General features: G+C 46.8%; 1 non-coding gene across 1 annotated transcript; it reads left to right on the forward strand.

Annotated features, from left to right (window-relative positions):
* The first annotated feature begins 7955 nt into the window (after positions 1-7955).
* On the forward strand, positions 7956-8062 carry LOC134483700 (U6 spliceosomal RNA). The gene has a single exon (XR_015644501.1). It is a non-coding gene; the product is annotated as a U6 spliceosomal RNA (small nuclear RNA).
* Positions 8063-8445: the final 383 nt, after the last annotated feature.

Genomic DNA, 8445 nt, shown 5'->3' on the forward strand with positions numbered 1-8445 from the left:
AATTATCTCAATCTATGCAGCTTAGGGAGGACCTCAAGAGCATCCATATTGAATCCAGACTGCAGCTGTGACCACATGTTTCTTTTCCAGAGCAGGTCTGTGCAAGCCCAGAAGTTAGGTGGGATAGTTCATGTTTCACCTTTTACCTTGAAATCTGTGATTTTATTGAGAAAGTATATTTTCCACGTGACTCATTTCCAATTTATGGAATTAAACTGACTTACTGAGAGTGGAGGTGACTGGGAGAGATTAAGTGAAGAAGAATAATCCAGTATGCCTGCAAACAGATGCTGTCTCATTAGGGCTTTTCAATGCTCAGCAGCTGGAGAAGCAAGGGAGAGGCATTGGTGACTCTCAGGCTTAGGTCCTCTAGTCATTATAAGCTGAGCATGACACACAAAGGGTCATAGGCATCACACTAGAATCTAGTAACTAGATTTAACCAACCTATCACATTAATGCTGTGTTTGGTGGTATTTTTTGCTCTCCTAGAACCTGGAAGAGGCTTGGGGTTTTCTAATCCTACTCATAATTTATTAATCTTCCCAACACTATGTGCTTTGTTCTGTAAATGCTAACAGCGCCATCCAATACCTAGGATATTTTCTACTGACATGTGTGACATGAGACAAAACAGTCCCTGTCATCCCTCACCTCAATAAACTTCCTTAGAGTTCAGTGTAGTTGGAGGGTCCTTCTTTCCTCTCCAAGATCGAGAAACATTTCCAGTCTTCAGACAAGTGTGTCAGCCATTGTCCAGTGACTGTCCTGAGATGTCCACATTGTCAGCTGAGTGAGGGCAGGGCAGGGCAGGGCAGGGCAGGCCAGGGGATTGGGGCAGGGCAGGGCAGGGCAGGGCATTGGGGCAGGGCAGGGCAGGGCATTGGGGCAGGGCAGGGGTTTGGGGCAGGGCACAGCAGGGCAGGGCAGGGCATTGGGGTGGGGCAGGGCGGGGCAGGGCAGGGCAGGGCAGGGGATTGGGGCAGAGTCCATGAGATGTCAGTAGGCAACAGGCCAGCTGGGGCTAGTGTGGGTACAGGGCTTCTAGTGTGGGTGAGAGAGGAGGAAATTAGGAATGGTCAGATTCTGATGCAGCACATAGGCCGGAAGCAGCTTAGATCATCTCAGTGCCATATAGGGACATTGTAGAAACTGATGGGCAGTGTGGGGATGGTAGGATCCCATATAGTGCTCTCTGCAGGTGTCAGGAGAGCATACAGTGGCTCTGTCAGACTTATGACAATCAGGCAGGCACTGGGTGCAAGTGAGAATCATGGGACAAGTCCTGTGTGCAGCCTGGTTTGGGGACATTCCCAGGTGCCCCATGGACTGCAAATTAAAGGCAAAGGACACAGGGAAGCCAGCAATTCCCATGCACAGGACATAAATACCTGTAGAACTTTCTAGAATTTCCATAGACTATCTGTTACTAGTCCTCATTATAGAAGGCACCAACATTCTGCCCTCTACTTCAACTTGGTGAGACAGCTATTCTAACTCCAGCAGGAAGGCCTCAGGGAAGACAGTAAGAACTCGCAGGTGACCCCTTTTACCATTGAAACAGGGTCTTCCTATGGAGCCCAGAGTGGCTGTAGGATACTAATGCTCCTGCCTCACAGTGACTAGAATTCCAATCCACCCTCAAGAGCAGTTGATTCATCACTAGATCAGACTAAGGACATGTGAGGCCCCAGGGTGCTAGGATTACAAGGGTCCTAGTAAGTTTCTCCAGCCTAAATTACAACCTGAGTCAGTGCTGCTATTTGGGACACTGCCTGATGCCCAGTGACATCACACCTTGGAACTCTTTTTCAAAAATAAGCTGTTATAGGAATGAAGTAGCCACACAATAAACATTGGTCTGGACACTCCTAGGTCAAGAATCCCCTGTTGGAAATGCCTTGGATCGCAAAATTTTAAATTCTAGATCCTTCTGGGTTTTAGAAGATTTATAAATACAAAAAAAGAAAGATGGGCATAGTAATTTAAGCCTGTGATCCCAGTCATGGGAAACTGAGTCAGAGTGATGGAAGACTGTAAGTTCCAGGCCCACCTGTGTTTCAAGAAAAAAAAAAGGCATGGTGAAGATTCCACTCAAGTGGAAACCAAAAGGGTTTCACATGGGCCCTGCCATCCACTGGTCACTACATCCACTCTCATCACCACAGCCACAGGCAGACACTGGGGAACATTTCCCACTGTCTCTCTTTGGGATGCAATCCACCCCATGATTCTATGTGAGGAATCCCCCAAAGGTTGCATCATGTGAGGGACCTAGAAAGTTCCAGGATTGGGAGAATTTAGGAGTTTATAATTAAGGATGATCTACAGCTGTGGCAAAGCCTTTTCCCACCACATGGCAGCCCTAGGTTTGCCCCCAACAGTAAAAATAAAATCCCCCAAAATAATTCAAACAAAATGTCCTGAAGCCTGCGCCCTGACCAGTCTCTTCAAAAGTGCCAGGAACCTGGGTCCACATTTAGGACCCAGCACGACCTCTGTGACCCATGAGAAGGGATCTAATATGGGAATTAGTACAGTATGACTTATCCTTGTGGATACCTTTGGTGACAATAACCACCTGACCCCTGAAAACCCATCTACCTGGGAGGCTCAGCACTCATGTCACCTAAAAAGCCCAGATCCTAGGGCCAGCATGGGCAGGTGGTGAAGAAAGTTTGTCTCTCGTGAACATCAGTTGCCACTCCTGACTTGACTCTATCCTCAGGAGACAATGTCACCCCAGAAAGTGTGGGTGTCAACGGCTCTTCCCAGGCCAAGGCTGGAATACTGCTTAAGTTCCACAATGCACAGCAGTGCTCACTCTAGAGCTAAATGTTCTACAGCTGAAAGGGGTGGGTGCTCTGCTGGCCATGCCCCTTCCCTGCAGTATTTAGTGCACTCAGAGTGGTGCTTCAGATGTGAGGGACTTCTTGAGGCTACTCCCATGGAGAATGGCAGATTCATCAGAACGGGGCACAGGGTGAGTTCAGAGCACAGCTGGGAGGAATTTAGGGATGCCAAGCCATGACTAAGACCAGATCCTGGGCTGACAGGCAGTTGAGCTGGAGAACTGGCATCCAAAGTGTGACTGCCTGAATTCCTCTTAGACCAAAAGCCCTGGATCTGAGCTACTTTGGTGCGTGCTCCTAAGTGGGGTCCCAGACACAGCTCAGAATTGGGGCTGTGCATGGACTTTGGTGCTGGCAGCAGGTGGCTTAGCCATAAAGTGCCGAGCTTTCCCATCTGTGCCCACTCAAACTCCTCTGTTTCATTTTAGGTGTGTTTGGTATAATTTTGAGACAGGGCATCTTGTAGCAGCCCAACTCGCTTTGAGCAACAATGTAACATAAAAATAACCTTGAATTCAAGATCCTCCACCCCCTCTGTCCCAAGTCCTGGAATTAAGACCTCCAGCTGTGACCATTTTACTGTAGCATAGGATCCATCTGTATTAGAGTGAGCTTTGGAAATACTGGAGCTCCGACTGTTCCTTAGAATTCAGGTTTCCTTAATTCTTAGCAGGAGTTTTGTGATGATGCTGATGAGAGAGTCAGGAGTTACACTGGGAGAGGTAACAGTCCTGGCAGCCCTGAGTTCTCAGTGAAAGTCAAGACAGAAGCCTGCTGATTAGCACCTGAGTGAAAGTGGGAGGATTCAGAGTTCAAGAACAGACTCAGTTACATACCTACGACCATATTGCAACATTTTTGTTTCATTTTTGGCTTGTTTTCTTTGAGACAAGGTGTTAATTTATAGCCCTGGCTGTCCTGGAACTCACAATGCCTCTACCTCCCAACGGATGGAATTAAAGGCATGCGCCAACATGCACTGCCACTAATTAATTTTTAATTAAACATGCTGGCACAATCCAGTAATCCCAGTGCTTAAGAGGCCGAGGCAGGCAGATATCTGGTTTCCTGACAAGTCTGATCTACAGAGAGCCTGTCAGAATAGCCAGGGCCAAACAGAGAAACCCTGTCTCAAAAAATAAACAACAAAATGAATTTGTTTTAAAGAAGAGAGGAACTATTTAACAGAATTAGAGGCAGAGAACCAAAAGGTAATGGACAGTGCAGAGTCTAGCTTCTGAGATGAAAGTGGACACCAGGGGTTAGGGTGGGGATTCTCATCTTGTACTGGGACACAGAGGGTGGCTTCAGGGATGGAAGGCTCAGTCAGTCATTAGTCAGGATTCTCAATCAAGAGGGTGTTGTAAGATCCAAAATGTGTGAGCAGTGTTCTGCATGAGACTAGAAGAACCTGCCTACCTATACAAAACAGCCAATGAAGAGTAATCACAAGCATACATCTGGAGGTCCACAAGAGGTTAACGTCCACCTTAGTGTGGATTATACAGAGCACAGGTGGAGAGGAGTAGAAGAGCTGATGGTGGCTGAGGCAGGAGAGGAGTTCAGGTGTGAATTTGAGCCAGTAAAGGAGCTTGTAGGTCGGGCAGAGCAATGAGAGGTCTAACAGCATAGCTGTTGAGATCCTTCAGATTAATTTGTCTTAAGAGCCTCATGCCATAGCCAAGGACAGGAGTAGATCTGACTATTGGGTGGCTGGGCTCACATAGCCCAACAGGTTTGGCCTTGCATCTGTGAGATTCCAAGTCTCTCCCTTTAGACACAGCCATGGAGAAGGTGTAGCAGTGAAGGTGCAGATGGCTTTGCAATGCTTGGCTTATGGTGTTGAGTACTTCATGCTCCATAGAGCTAGGAAATGTCCTAGAAGCCAGGGAGGCTGAGCATGAGGAAGACAGGTCTCTGGGAGAGAGAAATGATAACCAAAGTCACTAAGAACTTCCTGAATCACAGTGTCTGTTAACCATATATTTTATTTACTTATTTTTATGGGCCTGAGTGTTTCACCTAATAAATGCTTGTGCACCATGTGGTATGTGTGGTGCCCGTGAAGTACAGACTGATTCCCTAGAATTGCAATTACAGGTTAATAGGAGCCACCATGTGGACACTGGGAACTGAACCTTGGTCTTATGCTCTTAGCCACTAAACCAACCATCTCTTCAGCACCACCCCCCAATTGTATAGTCATTAAGATTTAACCATTTGGCCTTCAGTATTTGAATTAATACAGATGTGACAAGAGTTATAGTTAACATGGTGGTTCAGGTATAGACAGGCAGGCATCTCATTGTATACAAAACATGAATCCTTCCTTCCTTTCTTTCTTTCACTTCTTTCTTTCTTTCTTTCTTTCTTTCCTTCTTTCTTTCTTTCTCTCTTTCTCTTTTTGTTTTACTCTTGGAGACAGTGTTGTTTTTTGTGTAGCTGACCTGGAATTAGCTCAGTAGAGGAAGCTGCCTTGAATTCAGAAATCTGTCTGCCTCTGCCTCCCAAGTGTTAGGATCAAAGGCCTGTGCCACCACCACCACACATCCTTCTGTTTAAAGGAAAAATGTAGTCTTACAGGGCAGCATGAATTTAGCCCCGGTATAGACATTTTCCTAGGCCTCAGGAGCTGTAGAGTTCATGAAGGATTTGCTGCCTTACCCTTTAGCCTGGCTAACTATGAGAGCTGCACACCCATGGGTGTTTGCTTCACAAGAGTCTGGAGGATGAGGGTCACAGGCTGAGGTAACTGTGTAGAGCAAAGGATGCTTGGTGAAGGTCAAGTGGGTAAAATGCTGAAATGCTGAGAGAAGAGGCCTATGGTAGGCGCCTCCTACACCTGAGACTTCCAACCCCGAAAAGCAGGGGGTAGAGAGTGAGGATGCAGAGTCCACACAGGTCAGGAAAAGGCCATGTTCCTGAAGCCTCCATGTGTGGTGGACAGGCTCTAGGGCACCATGAGGGAAATCAGGAGCTTCTGGACTTTGTAGAATTACAGGGTTCCATGTTACCTCACATGCCCATGATTTGCCCCCTACTGCATGGAGAAGCCAACACCAGAAGCCTCCAGCTCCCAGCCCTGCTTTTGCCATGTAGGTTTATCCAGAAGAGCTTGGAAGTCCCTGGACCTGGAGTCTCAGGTGGTTGTGAGCCACCTGACCCGGGTGCTGGAGACTGAACTCAAGTCTTCTGCAAGAGCAGCAAAGACCCGTGCGCTGCCTGGCCCAGCCAGGGCTGTGAAATGGTGTTTATTTTCATCTGAACAAGCCCAACAACAGTTTAGGTCCCTAGAAGCCACATAAACCTGGATGCAGTAGAGTCTGTCATCCAGCCCTTCCCACAGGGAGATAGGAGCCTAAAGTGGACAGTCTCTAGGATTAGAGGGAAGGGCTAGCCTAGCATACACAGCCATGGACGAGAGGTAGAAGGTGAGGATCTGTGCTCAGGTTGTCCCTGACCTTTACACAAGCACATGAGTACCTGTACTCACAGAACGCCATACAGACATACGTGAGTAAAGATATAAAACAAACAACATTGAAAATACAATATACTGGGGCTGGAGGGATGGCTCAGTGGTTAAGACCACTGACTGCTCTTCCAGAGGATCTGAGTTCAATTCCCAGCAACCACACTGTGTCATATAACCATTTCTAATCTCATCTTCTACCCTCTACTGTTGTGTCTGAAAACAGGGACAGTGTACTCACTCATATGGACAAAATAAATAGTTTTTGTTTTAATCCTTTTCTAAAAAAAGAAACCCATCTGTGACACATGATCATTGTGTGATTCCAAATGTGCCTAAGTCAGTACAGTCCTATTGCTACATGGTGCACCAGTTGTGTCAGCCTTGGTAGTAGAATGGCACAGTTGAAAAGATGCTGGTCACAGTGACCAGGCAGCCTAGAAAGTTCACCATGAGCAGAGAAGGCTGTGCTGTGTCCTAGTCCTCTACCCCACACTGCCACCTCATCCCTACGAATAGAGCAAAAAAGAACAGATGAGGAATCTTCCAGGTTTCTTTCCTCTTTGATTTCTTTATTAACCTAGCCCCTGTGCTACATGTAAACTTGTCACATCCACTGTCCCATCCCTAAGCCCTCATACCTGTCAGATAAGACCGGAATCTTGCTTTGGGGGGAAGCTCTGGTCCCTCTCTGTCCTAAGAGGCTCTGAGCCATCGCTGAAAGAGAGTCCTCTGAGGATTGAGGGAAGTCCATAGCCCGTACTCTGACTTCCAGGAAGGTTTGAGGAAGGTGGTCCTCTTCTTGTGGTTCCTCTAGTAGGAGCAGCCCACACTTGGGCCCAGCTCCCACTATCAGGAAAAGACAGGTGGCTCTGGTCTTTGCACAGCTCCAGCGGAATGAAGAGTGCATCTCTCCTCTCTCTCTTTCAGGAAGTCTCAGCCTCTGGTGCAGGTGATGTTCCCAAGGCAAAGGAAAGGGAAGTGCAGAGTGAGGACTCCCAGGATCCTTTAAAACATTGTCTGCATTGTCTTCATTAATTTTTCTGTTTAATTTTTATTCCATGTGTATTGATCTCATTGTAGGGGTGTGCATTCCAAAGCATGAGTGTTGAAGGTAGAGGAAAAAGCATGGGAGTCACTTTATCCTACCGTGTGGGGTCCCAGGCTCTGAACCGGGTTGTTGAGCTTGGCTACAACGATCTTTCATACTGAATTTCCTGCTGGCTCTGATTTCAGGGAGAGCGTCTCATAGAGCCCAGATTGGCCAGTAAACTACTGATCATCCTGCCTCAAGTATTGCCATCTAGTTCATGAAAGGGTTGAGTTATTGACACGAGGAACTGGGGATGGGTAGAGGTGCATGACTGAGGCTATCTCTGCTCAGTGGCATGCCTTTGGGGACTGATAGTTTTCATCACTGATATGTCATTTGACTGCAGTGCTCCTCTGGAGAGAAGGAGTCTCTTTTGCCAGGGCATCAGGCTCTCCAGACAGGCCTGGAAGGTGGAGGTCTAGAGGCCAGGCCTGCATTCCTCTTCAGAAGCTGCATTTACCACTCTGGACAGTGCTGTAGAACAGGGTCACATATCCAGTTCTACCCTGAGACCTGCTGATAAAGAATGTCTATCCTGGTGCTCGCTTCGGCAGCACATATAATAAAATTGGAACGATACAGAGAAGATTAGCATGGCCCCTGCGCAAGGATGACACGCAAATTCGTGAAGCGTTCCATATTTTTAGAAATAATTGACTCAACTGTCAAAGATAATGTAAAGCGGAAAAAGCTACTGGTCCAAAACATACAGGAAATCCAGGACTCAATGAGAAGATCAAACCTAAGGATAATAGGTATAGAAGAGAGTGAAGACTCCCAGCTCAAAGGACCAGTAAATATCTTCAACAAAATCATAGAAGAAAACTTCCCTAACCTAAAAAAAGAGACACCCATAGGGATACAAGAAGCCTACAGAACTCCAAATAGATTGGACCAGAAAAGAAACACCTCCCGTCACATAATAGTCAAAACACCAAATGCACAAAATAAAGAAAGAATATTAAAAGCAGTAAGGGAAAAAGGTCAAGTAACATATAAAGGCAGACCTATGAGAATCACACCAGACT

The sequence above is a fragment of the Rattus norvegicus genome, chromosome 19, assembly GCF_021556685.1.
Source record: "Rattus norvegicus strain SHRSP/BbbUtx chromosome 19, alternate assembly SHRSP_T2T, whole genome shotgun sequence".
NCBI classification, from domain to species: Eukaryota; Metazoa; Chordata; class Mammalia; order Rodentia; family Muridae; genus Rattus; species Rattus norvegicus.